Genomic DNA, 15064 nt, shown 5'->3' with positions numbered 1-15064 from the left:
CCTCAGTCTTCATTTGACCATACCAGCACCAGTCGTGGGTCATTATTAAATTAATCAACGGCTAAATAACGTTTCATGGCCAACTTTACCTTTGTCTTCATTAAGAGACAGTCAGCAGTCCCCTTTGTAACAAACTAGTACACTCCTGGAAATGGAAAAAAGAACACATTGACACCGGTGTGTCAGACCCACCATACTTGCTCCGGACACTGCGGGAGGGCTGTACAAGCAATGATTACACGCACGGCACAGCGGACACACCAGGAACCGCGGTGTTGGCCGTCGAATGGCGCTAGCTGCGCAGCATTTGTGCACCGCCGCCGTCAGTGTCAGCCAGTTTGCCGTGGCATACGGAGCTCCATCGCAGTCTTTAACACTGGTAGCATGCCGCGACAGCGTGGACGTGAACCGTATGTGCAGTTGACGGACTTTGAGCGAGGGCGTATAGTGGACATGCGGGAGGCCGGGTGGACGTTCCGCCGAATTGCTCCACACGTGGGGCGTGAGGTCTCCACAGTACAACGATGTTGTCGCCAGTGGTCGGCGGAAGGTGCACGTGCCCGTCGACCTGGGACCGGACCGCAGCGACGCACGGATGCACGCCAAGACCGTAGGATCCTACGCAGTGCCGTAGGGGACCGCACCGCCACTTCCCAGCAAATTAGGGACACTGTTGCTCCTGGAGTATCGGCGAGGACCATTCGCAACCGTCTCCATGAAGCTGGGCTACGGTCCCGCACACCGTTAGGCCGTCTTCCGCTCACGCCCCAACATCGTGCAGCCCGCCTCCAGTGGTGTCGCGACAGGCGTAAATCGAGGGACGAATGGAGACGTGTCGTCTTCAGCGATGAGAGTCGCTTCTGCCTTGGTGCCAATGATGGTCGTATGCGTGTTTGGCGCCGTGCAGGTGAGCGCCACAATCAGGACTGAATACGACAGAGGCACACAGGGCCGATACCCGGCACCATGGTATGGGGAGCGATCTCCTACACTGGCCGTACACCTCTGGTGATCGTCGAGGGGACACTGAATAGTGCACGGTACATCCAAACCGTCATCGAACCCATCGTTCTACCATTCCTAGACCGGCAAGGGAACTTGCTGTTCCAACAGGACAATGCACGTCCGCATGTATCCCGTGCCACCCAACGTGCTCTAGAAGGTGTAAGTCAACTACCATGGCCAGCAAGATCTCCGGATCTGTCCCCCATTGAGCATGTTTGGGACTGGGTGAAGCGTCGTCTCACGCAGTCTGCACGTTCAGCACGAACGCTGGTCCAACTGAGGCGCCAGGTGGAAATGGCATGGCAAGCCGTTCCACAGGACTACATCCAGCATCTCTACGATCGTCTCCATGGGAGAATAGCAGCCTGCATTGCTGCGAAAGGTGGATATACACTGTACTAGTGCCGACACTGTGCATGCTCTGTTGCCTGTGTCTATGTGCCTGTGGTGCTGTCAGTGTGATCATGTGATGTATCTGACCCCAGGAATGTGTCAATAAAGTTTCTCCTTCCTGGGACAATGAATTCACGGTGTTCTTATTTCAATTTCCAGGAGTGTATTTTACCAACATATGACCAGATATATTGGACTCGCATTCGGGAGGGCTGGAGTTGATATCCCCGTCTGACCATCCAGATTTAGTTTCCTGTGGTTTCTTGACGTCATTTGAGATTAACGCTGGCGTAGATCCTCCGTAAAAGGACATAGACGACTTTCTTCTCTGTCCATACACAATCTGAGCTTGTGCACCTACACTAATGGCGCCTTCAATTTGTTTATGTTGTATGGAATTGATTGATCTCAGTGACAGTAAAATAAATTTATAGAATAATTTTTACCGTTTCCTTCACGTTTTACTACTACACTGCCGGAAAAAAATAGTACACCCTTTTAGAGGTTTGCAATTCACTCAAGATTTTATGTTGCAACAGTGCATATGGAGTACATGAAATGATTACATTTACCAAAAAAAAATGGCTCTAAGCACTTTGGGACTTAACATCTGAGGTCATCAGTCCTTTAGATTTAAAACTACTTAAACCTAACTGACCTAAGGTCATCACACACATCCACGCCCGAGTCAGGTTTCGAACCTGCGACCGTAGCAGCAGCGCGGTTCCGGACTGAAGCGCCTAGAACCACTCGGCCACAGCGGCCGGCTTACATTTATAGATGAATAGCACAAGCAGTTCTGATGTACCAGATATCGACCCATGCTGAAACACCTTTTTTAGTACGTGTTGTAGCCTCTGCGGGCGACACTGGAAGCGCTGTCTGTGACGTCTGTCGATCGCAAAGATGGCGAGTTCCGTACTAGGACACGTTTTGGCACGCCTGTGCGACCTGTGCACGTAGTTCTGTACGAGTTGTTGGTTGACGAATCGGACGACTCACTTCTCGTTCCATCATATCTCTCGCGTGCTCGATTGGAGACAAGTCCGAAGATCCTGCTGGCCAGGGATGTTGCTGCAGGTCTTTCAGAGCACGTTGAGTAACACAGGCAGTGCGAGTGTGCGAGCATTATCCTGTTCGAAAAACACATAACCTTCCTGTTGCAAGAACGGCAAAAAAACAAGAAACAGTCTAACAACATTCTGCATGTACCGAGCGCTGGTTAGCGTATTCTACAGAAACACCGAAGATGAATGAGAGTTGTAGCTTATCGCACCACAGAGCAGAAAGCTTGGACTGGGGCCATGTGTCTTGGACGAATGCAGTCTACGAGACAGCGCACACTAGGCCTACATCGCAAGCGCAAACCACCGACACTTGCGTGCAGGCAGAATCTGCTTTGATTGCTGAAAACCATGAAGTGCCATTCCATCTTCCAAGTGATACTCTGACGGCATCAGTAGAGTCACGTCGATGCCGTAGCGTGAGTGTGCGTGTCCTGCTAATAACCGGTTCACAACAGTCACGTCTGGGCTCAAAAATCCTCTTATCTGTGCTGTGGTAGCTGAATAATACGACGATCGTGGCGGGCGTCTGTGCCGCGTGGGCGTACGAAACCTCGTCTACGGGTGTAAGAATGGTCATGTGGCCTCTGAAACAGGCATCGTTGCACAGATGACACGGCACGTCCGACTCGGGTGAAAGGGCCGTCCCACCATTCGGTAGGCCACAATTTGACCCCTTTCAGAGTCTGTCAGTTGGATGCAGGAAGCACGAATGCTTGCTTCACACGTTCGCACCACACTGAGACTTATGGCTGTGAGCGTTCCCTGTTTAAGGGTAGACACAGATAGCGCTCTGGTACCTATACAGTAAACTACTTGTTGGCGGACGACGTTGAAACCACTATAAGATGATCTACTATCTACCAGGCGGTATACCGCGTGATCAAAAAGTCAGTATAAATTTGGAAATATAATAAACCACGGAATAATGTAGATAGAGAGGTAAAAATTGACACACATGCTTGGAATCACATGGGGTTTTATTAGAACAAAAAAAAAAAGAAAAAACAAAGACGCGTGGAAGATCTCTTGCGCGCGTCGTTTGGTGATGATCGTGTGCTCAGCCGCCACTTTCGTCATGCTTAGCCCCCCATGCCCCAGACCTCAGTCCGTGCGATTATTGGCTTTGGGGTTACCTGAAGTCGCAAGTGTATCGTGATCGACCGACATCTCTAGGGATGCTGAAAGATAACATCCGACGCCAATGCCTCACCATAACTCCGGACATGTTTTACCGTGCTGTTCACAACATTATTCCTCGACTACAGCTATTGTTGAGCAATGACGGTGGACATATTGAGCATTTCCTGTAAAGAACATCATCTTTGCTTTGTCTTACTTTGTTATGCTAATTATTGCTATTCTGATCAGATGAAGCGCCATCTGTCGGACATTTTTTGAACGTTTGTATTTTTTTTTTTTGTTCTAATAAAACCCCATGTCATTCCAAGCATGTGTGTCCATTTTTACCTCTCTATCTACATTATTCCGTGATTTATTCAGTTTTCAAATTTATACTGACTTTGATCACCAGGTATTTCGTCGTCGGATCAAAACCAACGTCGTCTTTTCAGGTGTACTAATTTTTCTTCCGACAGCTTATTTATTAGCACGGCGTGTTTCGGTAGATGCTGCCATCATCAGGTGCCAACATAACAACTATACACGTACCGTACCGAACCAACTGTATGCCGCACATTTTCGCATTAGAAAAACAAGAAGAGAGAACCAAAACACGAATCCATATAATCTGGATTACTGAAGACTACGTAAATGAGGGGCTTTTGTATGGTATTATCGGCAGTGGAAGGTAATAGATGACAGTGTGGTACTTAGTGCGAGTATTCGTGTCAACCCCTAGACGGCGGCACATGCTGCTTGGGAAGACTCCTCGGGAATGGAGCTCGCGGCGAGAGGCTGGCGGTGGGGCGATAGCAGCGCTGATAAGGCGTATCACGGATTAGAGCGGCGCGGTGTGCTGTGTGTAGCAGGTGGCGGCAGTCCGGGCCGGTCCGCCATGGGCGGCGTCTGCTGCTGCCCGCCCCCGCCACTCTCGGAGTCCCGCGAGGCCGTCTGGAAGCCCTCTCCCCGTACCAGGTAAACACCGATAACGCCTGACAGATCGGCCGCCGGTACGTTATTAGCGGCGTCGGCCGATAGCCACTGCCTCCAGGGGCTCGCTTCACATTCGTCTGATCGGTTAACCGTAAGTGTCGTAAGGATCTCTCGCGTAGTCAGAAGTCATCCACTATTGTTCTCCCAAGGCGAAACATAACTGGTATATAACCGTTTTGCGACGTCCAGAATCGTACGAAAGAATGACTAATTTCCAGTATTTTGTTACGCTAAGTGGTCACTAGCAAACAAATATCACATATTCCTTATAGTCCGATGTAATGTAGTTGGCATTGGACAGCGGATGGGCTGGACTGCTGCTTCCAGCAGTACACTAATGGAAAGTTGACACTGTCACTTCCGCTGCGATAAGTATTGTCCTGTCGTTTTTCATGTGAGATACCTAACCAAAAGCAAAATAATGCCTGTTTCAAGAAAAAACGCAATTCCACCTTAACTGAAAGTAACGTCGAATTTTTTGACGTGCTCAAAGACACAATAGAATTTCAGAATTATTACGTTATATTTGTAGAAGATAGAAACTTTAAGCTTCGTACCTGTTATGGGTTAAATGCTGACAAAATTTCAAACAAAGCGCCGCTTTCCGAATCCCATATCTGGCTAACGTAACGCGGTACGCAACTTCGTGAAGATTCGTTGGCGCACGAAGTATTTCAGTAATAAACAAAAAATAGTCTTTCAGTGAGTTCAATAGTTTTAGAGATAAGACGTATTAAGTTAGACGAGGTTTCCCAGACGAAAAAATCAGCCGCTAGAAAAAAAAACAAAAAAGAATTGGGGATTTTTGGTATGCTTAGAGACGCTGTTGAAATATATATATAGTTTACCAGAATCAGATATTTTACGTAATTTTTGTAGAATACAGACACTTTTGAGCGATTTACATTGCCATCTCTTGTACTGAGCACTCCATGTACAGTCAGGTGACAAAAGTTGTGCAATACGTCCTAATATCGTGTCAGACCACCGTTTGCCCGACGCTGTAGCTACTCGACGTGGCATGAACTAGACAAGTTGTTGGAAGTCCCCTGCAGAAATATTGAGCCATGCAGCCTCTATAGCTATCCATAATTGTGAAAGTGTTGCCGGTACAGTATTTTGTGCACGAACTGGTTTCTGGATTAGGTCCGATAAATGTTCAATGGCTTGCCCAGTCGTTCGCTCTAATTGTCCAGATTGTACTTCAAACCAGTCGCGAACAGTTGGCGCCCGGTAAAAAGGGGGAATTGACATCCATAAAAATTCCGTCGTTGTTCGCGAACGTGAAGTCCATGAATGTTTGCAAATGGTGTCCAAGTGGCCGAACGTAATCATTTCCAGTCAATGATCGGTTCAGTTGGACCAGAGGACCTTGTCCATTCCATGTAAACGGAGGCCATACCATTATGGAGACACCACCATCTTACACAGTGCCGAACCCTAGCATCAGCTCTTACCAAATGAAATCGGGACTAATTAGAACAGTCCCTGATTCTCCAGTCATCTGGGGTCCAACTGATATTGAGACGATCACAGGAGAGGCGCTGTAGGCGATGTCGTGCTGTTAAGAGAGACGCTCGCGTCGGCCGTGTGCTGCCATAGCCCATTAACGCCAGATTTTGCCGCGTTGTCCTGACGGATACTTTCGCCTTATGTCCCACATTGATTTCTGCAGCTATTTCACGCAATGCTGCTTGTCTGTTAGCACTGAAACTCTACGCGAACGACGCTGTCCTCGGTCGTTAAGTGAAGGCCGTCGGTGACTGCGTTGTCCGTGGGAAAGAAAATGCCTGAAATGTGATATTCTCGGCATCCTCTTGACACTGAGGATCTCGGAATATTGAATTCCCCAACGATTTCTAAAATGAAATGTCCTTTGCGTCTAGCTGCAGCTACCATTCCGCATTCAAAGTGTTAATTTCCGTCGTGCAGTCACAATCACGTCGGAAACCTTTTCACACGAATGATAGCACCGTCAGTGCACTGCCCTTTTACACCTTGTCCGTGGGTACGATATTCCAGAATCATATCTTTTACGTAATTTTTTTTAGGAGATAGAGACGTTTTAAGCGATTTTACATCGTCATCTGTCGTGCTGATCACTCCATATTAATTGATACACAGACTAATGACGGGGACACGGGGCTATTTGCACAACTGTCGCAGCGAGGTCACATATTTGTTTTCGAGATTAGTCCCCTCTGGGTGGCAGTGCGACCACGAAAACAGCTCTGGCTCATCCCGGGTGATTATCCTGTCAGAAATGTCAAAATTTTATGTTCTGATTAATTTCTAATTTTTTAAAAGGATATGTGACACGTGAACCGTTCAGTACGCTTTGTACTTGGCTGGTCCGTATCAATTAATTTCTTTGCTGTACTGCTCTTTTGTCTAACAGAGGTGTAATACTCTTTAGTATATCCTTGAGTTTCCATGTCATAGATAACAAGTCTAACCTTTACCTGGGCAAATGTGTGCTCATTCAAATTTCTCTGAGGTCATTCCCGAAGTAGTGTACTCGTACGACTACGTTCCGCTCGAACCCACACAGTCTATCAGTGGACTCGTAGTGCCGAAACAAGTCTCTAATGTTGATACTTCTGTCAAGAGTTCTGTACCGTCTAAGTCTGACGAAACGCAGAGCACGCTCGGTGATTCATCCGAACGCTTATGGGCATCTAGTGCATTTTAAATTTTTGTTGTAGTCCCCAGTTACTGAATTCGTATGTGGCCAAGTTCAGCTAATTTTATAAAAACGTGGCGTAAGAACTACGCATTCCGTTTTCGAAAGCACATCCGGATGACCGCTTGTATTTCATCAATGTCCATACTTCAGTTTTTAAAAAGTTGCATATCTTTTGGCGTAAAAGGCAGACTGAGCTGTACCCAATTTCAGTTTCCTTAGCTCATCCGTGGAGGCACATGAAGGGCGTGGCCTTGGGGTGTCAAGCTGCAGCATGTCACTTAAAATTTTTCTTCAGCTCCAATTCCAGTATCTTGTTGCAGGAAATCGATACGGATAAAACCCCCACAGCATGCAGAGAACCCTTGCGAGGATAAATCTTTTCGTTATCAGACAATGTGACGTTGAGAGAATACGCCGTTGTGAAATTCCTATCGGAAGGCTATTTTTTATTGAGTGAGTCTCGTAAATCAGTTGAAACCGTTTCTCGGAACTCGTCGATATCTGACGACGGTTGTTCTACTCTTGATCACGAAGTCCGAATTTCTCCTCCTCGCCGTTATAGGAATTGATACAGTACCTCACATCACTAGCCTCATTACAGCAGACAGTTTACTTGCGTGTTTAGATGTCCATTGCAACAATACATTGTGCTAACAAAAAACTCAGTGGCTGAGGTTAACTTCCCGCACGTAACAATGCAAGAGCTCACGGTGACAGTGTACTCCAAACATAGATTGCAGAGGAGGCGTCTCATAAGCTGTTAACACTTGGTTTAACGTGGAGTCTGGATGTGTTGTGGCCTAATGCCTGTGTGTTACTAACCTGTCACTCAAGCGTCGTGTAGCCTTCCCGTCTCTGTCGGTAGTAATATATAAGTGCTTCCTCCACTTCTGGATGAGTCTGTGTAGTTGCGAACGTTTTTGCTGATGGCCTTAAGGGTACGTTACATGTTGGCTGCATTGCGACATTAACCATGTTACGATGCAAGAAGGGACTTGATTCGTTGTTAATGAATTCTCTGCAGATCATTGGTTCAAACGACGGAAACTAAAGTGAGAAACCATGGCGCATAATTTTTGAAGTAAGACGAGGAGTAAATTCTCAAAGAGCCTATTGCAACCCGCGGTGGTGGTGGTCTGATTATGAGTCAAAATCAATTTGTTTTTAATGATAAATGTAACCACCGTTGGCAACTGGTAAAATTTGGTTTTAATTGATCACACTAACAGTTTCACGACTTACAGCCGCATCGTCCGGTGCAGACTACATATTTAAGAATTGCATTTTTTATTTTAAACTACAAATTTTTATTATTATGTAAAGATTATTTGCAGATTTATACTCAAGAAGAATTATTACATTAATCCATTGTAGGTGAAACCTACGTTGGCCGGCCGGAGTGGCGTGCGGTTCTAGGCGCTACAGTCTGGAACCGAGCGACCGCTACGGTCGCAGGTTCGAATCCTGCCTCGGGCATGGATGTGTGTGATGTCCTTAGGTTAGTCAGGTTTAATTAGTTCTAAGTTCTAGGCGACTGATGACCTCAGCAGTTAAGTCGCATAGTGCTCAGAGCCATTTGAACCTTTTTTTTAATCTACTTTCTTTGTCAAGATATTGCCATTTTGAGAACACTGTCAATTAAAAAAAAACTAGTCGAACGAAGGTTAATTGAGAAGGTGATTCTTGTAATATTATCTAATGAAGTTGCTGTGTAGATCGTACCAATATACTGGCCATTCGTTGTGTATCCAAGTATCTACAAGAGAAACAGACGGTGTTGACAGTTAAAATCGATTTCGAAGACATAGGTCATGACGTTGTTAACGGTGTAAATCGTGCAAGACCGTAGCTACAAAACAGAATTAACTTAGCAGGCTGCTTCCTTACCATCTCAAACCAGACACGGCAGGCGCAGCTTGCAAGAGTCGGCCCTGCGTACTCTTGACACCAGGAAACATTTACTGCCCAGGCAAATAATGTCACGTGAACGTTACAATACGCGACTAAAAGTGCTGGGTCGGTCCCTTACAATGTGGTTAACTGTACAAGCAGTCAAAGTTTGCCAAAATATTGTGACGTTTCAAGTCCAACTGACTACTCAACGTGTTCTATTTACTATCTTTTTTGTATCTAAAAATTTCCACTTTCTCCAATGGATTCCCAACCAATAGATTCTTTTCTATGAAGAATTACAAGATTTCAGCAAAACTTGTGATACTTTGCTCGTCTTTCGGTAGGTGCGAGGTTCATGAACATTTGAAATTTTTTAAAAATTAAGATGTGTCTGCAGCTTTTTACTGAAGCACCTACCAGTTTGCCTTATGTATTTTTTGGGGGACTCAGTAAAAGTTTGCCCTATATTTTTTGGGGGACTCAGTGCATTTGATAAAGCAAACACCCACTGCGTTATATTTGCCACAGGAAACGCCTTCTCTATGTCTAAGCCTTCTGCCCGGGTTAGAAGAAATGAAAAATATAGAAACTGTGTTTTTGGATCTGAAGATGCGGCTTGCGGCTGTAAGCCGTTAAACCGGCAGTGTGGTCAACTAAAACCAAGTTTTACTTGCTGTCAGCGGTTTTCTCAGCTGCTACTTGAGAGAAGGTGAACCTTTTAGCCAAAATCTCTTGCAGATAACCTTTATTATCGATTACCTGTTTCGTCAAGCATGGTTATCATCTTCAGATCTCAATAAAATATTATTACGTGTCTCCTATATCAGCTGTACAAGTAACAATGTGAGGGACGACATGAGCAGTGCATCGGCAAGTCAAGGTTAATATCACAGTATACAGCATAATACGCCAAATGCTCTTGTCTCGAACCACACGCTACCGCGTATTTCATTGCATCCAGGTCATCATCGTAGACCAGAAGACAAGAAGTTTTTACTATTCTCACTGAAGCCGGCTGACGCCAAAGACTGTTAAACTTTCACATCTTCTAGTACCTAAGCCAGTTTGGGCACTGATGTTGTAATCGAATGGTTACAAGTGAAAAGATACTTTGTACCATTGTTTAAGCTATGTTATTCACCTTCACTGCAATGTGGAATTCTCAGTTTCATCGTAAATTGTATAATTGTATCTGATGATGGGATAACGGGAAACGCGTCATGAAAAGTTAAGAATAGAGAAAAAAGTCTTGGTGACGACGTGCAAAATATATGTTGTATGAAGTATCAGGATTTTGGATTTGTTTTGGAACGCATACACTCCAATCTTTAGTAGTCTTCTCGATATAGATGGAATTGTTCCTGTGGACTTACATTGAAAGTGGTTTCCACGAATGAAATAAACGCAATGTCAGGATGGCTCCCTTGAAGATGAGATAGCCGATATCCATTCCCATCCGAGTTCGCACTCTGTCTTTAATGATCTTGTACTCGATAGGACGTAAAATCTCATTTTCTCATTTTTACATTCTTCCTTCTTTCAAAAACCCCTCCATTTTTTTTGTCAACCGAGCTCAGTTAGCTCCGAGCCCGACGAACAGTACACGTGATACGTCTTTCAAGCACGAATTACATTGTATTACGAATTTGGGTTAGCAATCTCTGCCTGACATTTGCTTTCCCGTTCGACGGTAAATCGCTCTGGCCTGATATTTGACACTTGTGACAGACTCCAGTGATTGATCGGCAATGATGTGATCGGACAATATCGCAACTTTCGCTTATATGCTTGCGTTAAATAATTTTTCTTTCTTTGCTCTAACTCTTAACCTTTAGCAGAACTTAGTGTATTTTACAGGAAATTTTTTATTGTTAGCGTTCCATTATTGAAAAGACGTCGAAATGAATATTTAGGTTTACCGTTGTTTCCCCAACAAATTAAGGCGATTGCCAGGATGATTACCGGAATAGGACGCGGTCTATTTTCTCGTCCTTGTTGTATCCTAGCTATTGTTCAGCCCTTAATGGCCTCGTCGTGGACGGCACGTTAAAGCATAAGCTTCCTTCCTTGCGCCCTAGGTATTAGTACCTAAGGAAGTGCTCTGTCCCATGATAATGTGCTCATCATTCCTTTCCATCCCTGATAGATGAATCTTTGAGATAAAAATAAACATCTTTCGCGCTCTTTAACTATCCATCGTCGTTAAATCATACCAGTAACATTACGTTTCAGCAAGAACCCACAATTGAATGAGTTAAATGATAAGTTGATTACATTTCAGTTAACGGTTTGCACTGCAGTCTTTGCATTTTGATTGATTTCAATCCCATCGACCAATTCATTTCTCTTCAGTACACTTAAATCGAATAAAACGTTACTGTATTGGCGTAAACTGAAAAAATGTGTGTTAGACCGAATATGTGTGTGTGTGTGTGTGTGTGTGTGTGTGTGTGTGTGTGTGTGTAAATTGCAGTGGAGCATGGTGATGGACAACATTTAAATAATGGAACAGTGTACATGTAACTTCAGTTTACGTCCGTCGGCCGACTTTACCACTGGGATTTAATTAAGGCAAACCGGACCATGCAGATCCGTCATTCTGCCCCCGCTTAGTGAAATTTGGGAGCGAAGCGAGAGCGGCGTTTGCTGAAAAGTTATAGTGCGGCGCGATTAGGCTCGCATTTCATCTTCTAGCCTATCAGGTGAGTGGCGGAGGTGTGAGGGGCGACGCAGGTATAGTGCACAGCAGAGGCAGCGGAGTGCGCGGTTGCCCTGCGGCTGTGGAGCCTGAGCCGATGGAGGGGAGGGAGAAGTCGCCGAAGCGAAGTAAGCCGTGGGGGACGAGGGTTGCGCCAGCTAACGAGGCTGCCAGGGGCGTCGCGTTGGTTTATCTTGGTCTCGGTGTTGGTTTGGCAGCGGTCGTATGGAGTTATTGCCGGTGAAGGTTTCAAAGTTGACGTAAAATACGTGTATACAGAGGCACTGCTAACTGCTAAGCGAAACATAGGTGTAGTTGAAAACCCTGGCACAGTGCCGAGTCGCCAACATTTTACGGAACGGTCTGTTTGCTAGACGTTTGTGGGCAAATATTTCCAACCAGAAAGTGAATCGTCACTCTTGTCGGCAGAAGAGAAGTGGTTTGCTGTGTTTGTGGGGGGGGGAGGGGGAGGGGGAGGGGGGGAGGGAGGAGGGGGTGGTATTTTATATATGCGCGTTGTTCCGAACGCTATTAATTTTTGTGCGCCTAACATCGTTCAGTATTTCAGTTGTACATTGTAGCTTTACCTGATTTTGCAGAACTATACGCGGTTCTTTGAACTGCAGATATTTAGATAGAAATAAGTTGCAGTACTGGTTAGCAATATCTCCGGAGTCATAAAATGCATGAAACACCTGACCAGTGGGGACACAGTTAGCGGTCAAAGTTGCAAGCTATTCAACTGCGCCATTGCAAATAATGTGGTGTAGGACAGTGTTCATAGTAAGATTATAGGATTTGTTTTAGAAACGGCACAGACCAGCATAGATTAGATTAAGTTAGATTATACGAGGCGTGTTTTTAAGTAAGTACCGTTTTAAAATTAACAAAAGACGTGCTAAGATATCTCAATAATTTTATTTTTACATGAAAGCCTGTACCTTAATCTACTAATCTACATAATTTCGCCAGCCGGAGTGGCCGTGCGATTATAGGCGCTACAGTCTGGAGCCGAGCGACCGCCACGGTCGCAGGTTCGAATCCTGCCTCGGGCATGGATGTGTGTGATGTCCTTAGGTTAGTTAGGTTTAAGTAGTTCTAAGTTCTAGGAGACTGATGGCCTCAGAAGTTAAGTCCCATAGTGCTCAGAGCCATTTGAACGATTATTTTTTTTACATAATTTCCGTCAATATTGAGGCACTTGTCATCACGTTGTACGAGTTTTTGAATACCCTCCGCATAGAAGTCTGCCGCCTGACTTGTTAACCACTACATCACTACTGTTTTGACTTCGTCTCATCTTGAAGACGAATTCCATGGACTGTTGCTTTGATTCTGGTGTGACGTAGGCCACCCATGTTTCATCGCCCGTAACAATCTGGCTTAAGAAATTATCACCGTCGTTGTTTTTCCGCTTAAGGGAAGTCAGTGCACTGTCTAAACGTTTGGTTTTGTGCACATCGTCAACATTTTCGGTACCCAACGTGCGCACAATTTTCTGTAAGTGCTCTGTCACAATGCCATACAAAACACTACGAGAAACGTTAGGAAAGTCATCCTGCAAGGAAGAAATCGTAAAGCGTCAGTTTTCTCTCACCTTATTGTCCACTTCCTGCACCAAACTTTCATTAACGACCGAAGGACGCCTACTCCATTGTTCATCATGCACCTTTGTGCGGGCATCTTTTAATTCTCTCACCCACTTTCTTACCATTCCATTATTCATAATGTTTTCTCTGTAAACTGCACAGATCTCTCGATGAATATCGATCGCTTTTAGCCCTTTAGCCCGTACTTCACAGTCGGCGGGACTCAACGATTATCGGAGGCATCTTAAACACTCAGTACACAACGAAGAATCAGATTGTAATGGCGTCAGTGCGTAGACAACATGTGTAGGTACGCAGTGCGCATGCGCAGAATGCCAACCGCAGCGCTGCGGCCGCGGTGTGGCAAAACGGTACTTACTTAAAAAACATACGTTGTACATTGTTACTGTGAAGAGATCTTATGGTATCCATTACAGTGGACTGTTGCGACAGTTCTGGAATTGTTATTAGTACGTGTCAGTGACATCTTCTACCGTGCTACCGTCACAACAGCCCACTGTAATGGATACCACACAACATTGGTTGGTTTGGGGGAGGGGACCAAACATCGAGGTCATCGGTCGTATCGGATTAGGGAAGGATGAGGAAGGAAACCAGCCGTGCCCTTTCAAAGGAACCATCCCGGCATTTGCCTGAAGCAGTTTATGGAAGTCACGGAAAACCAAAACCCGGACGGCTGAACGCGGGTTTTGAATCGTCGTCCTGCCGAATACGAGTTCACTGCACCAACCACTGCTCCACCTCAGTCGGTGATACCACGCAAGATGACTCTCGATAGCCTGGCGCAAGGATCTGTCACTGGATGACCACTTTAAACTCTCGTAGCTCCTTCACCAGAGTCTCAGCACGATTTTATTGGTGCTCTACATGAACTATGGTTTTATCCACGTAATGGAGGTCTTGTATGTGCTAACTGCAGTCTTCTTTTAAGTGGACTCCATTGTACGACTACGTTTAATAACGAGTCAACTTTTTAGATTTTGAGTCTGTTATAACATAGCTCTGGTATTTCATTTGAGCATGAGTTATAACGCACTCGAAGTTCACCTTAAGTTGTATAAATGCCAAGTTTAGCCATTCGATGATCAACCTGTTAAGAGGGAATGCAATTAACCGGTTTTCTGCTTACGTTGGGACGTCGAACATTATCTCTAGCTTTATGAAGCGAAAAGCAATTATCACCTGAAGATGCACCTGTAATGTAATGGTGCGAAGCCTTTTGTATTGCCTAATAAAGGGACCTGCATACAGCTCCGCGGTCTTGAAGAATTTTCATTCATTAAATATATATATATAGGATATTTCAAAATTATTTTGGGGAATTTTTGTAGATTCCTTTACAGCAAGTACTAGAAACAGAATGTGCGCAGCTACACCATATTGCTTTTTATATTATTTAGTTATATTTAATTTCTTTCGAATAGTTTCGGGGTAGCAACCTCATTCGCAAGCGCTCAGTTTTTTAAATCAGCCAAGCGAACGGGAACTTGGCTTCACTGTTAGTCGTGGTAGAATATGCGTTTCAAGTTGATGACGCCAGATTCCAGGCTGACAGATTGGCTTGTTAAAGTAATCAGCGCTGGAGAATGACTCTGATACC

At 45.1% G+C, this 15064-nt stretch overlaps 1 protein-coding gene across 10 annotated transcripts in view; it reads left to right on the top strand.

The window, feature by feature from the left end:
- Positions 1-15064, top strand: part of LOC126267309 (kalirin) — a 2010890-nt gene that overhangs the window by 1897896 nt on the left and 97930 nt on the right. The window lies entirely within an intron of this gene.

This window comes from Schistocerca gregaria, chromosome 4 (assembly GCF_023897955.1).
Source record: "Schistocerca gregaria isolate iqSchGreg1 chromosome 4, iqSchGreg1.2, whole genome shotgun sequence".
NCBI classification, from domain to species: Eukaryota; Metazoa; Arthropoda; class Insecta; order Orthoptera; family Acrididae; genus Schistocerca; species Schistocerca gregaria.
This window is presented reverse-complemented; position numbering and strand designations above follow the sequence as displayed.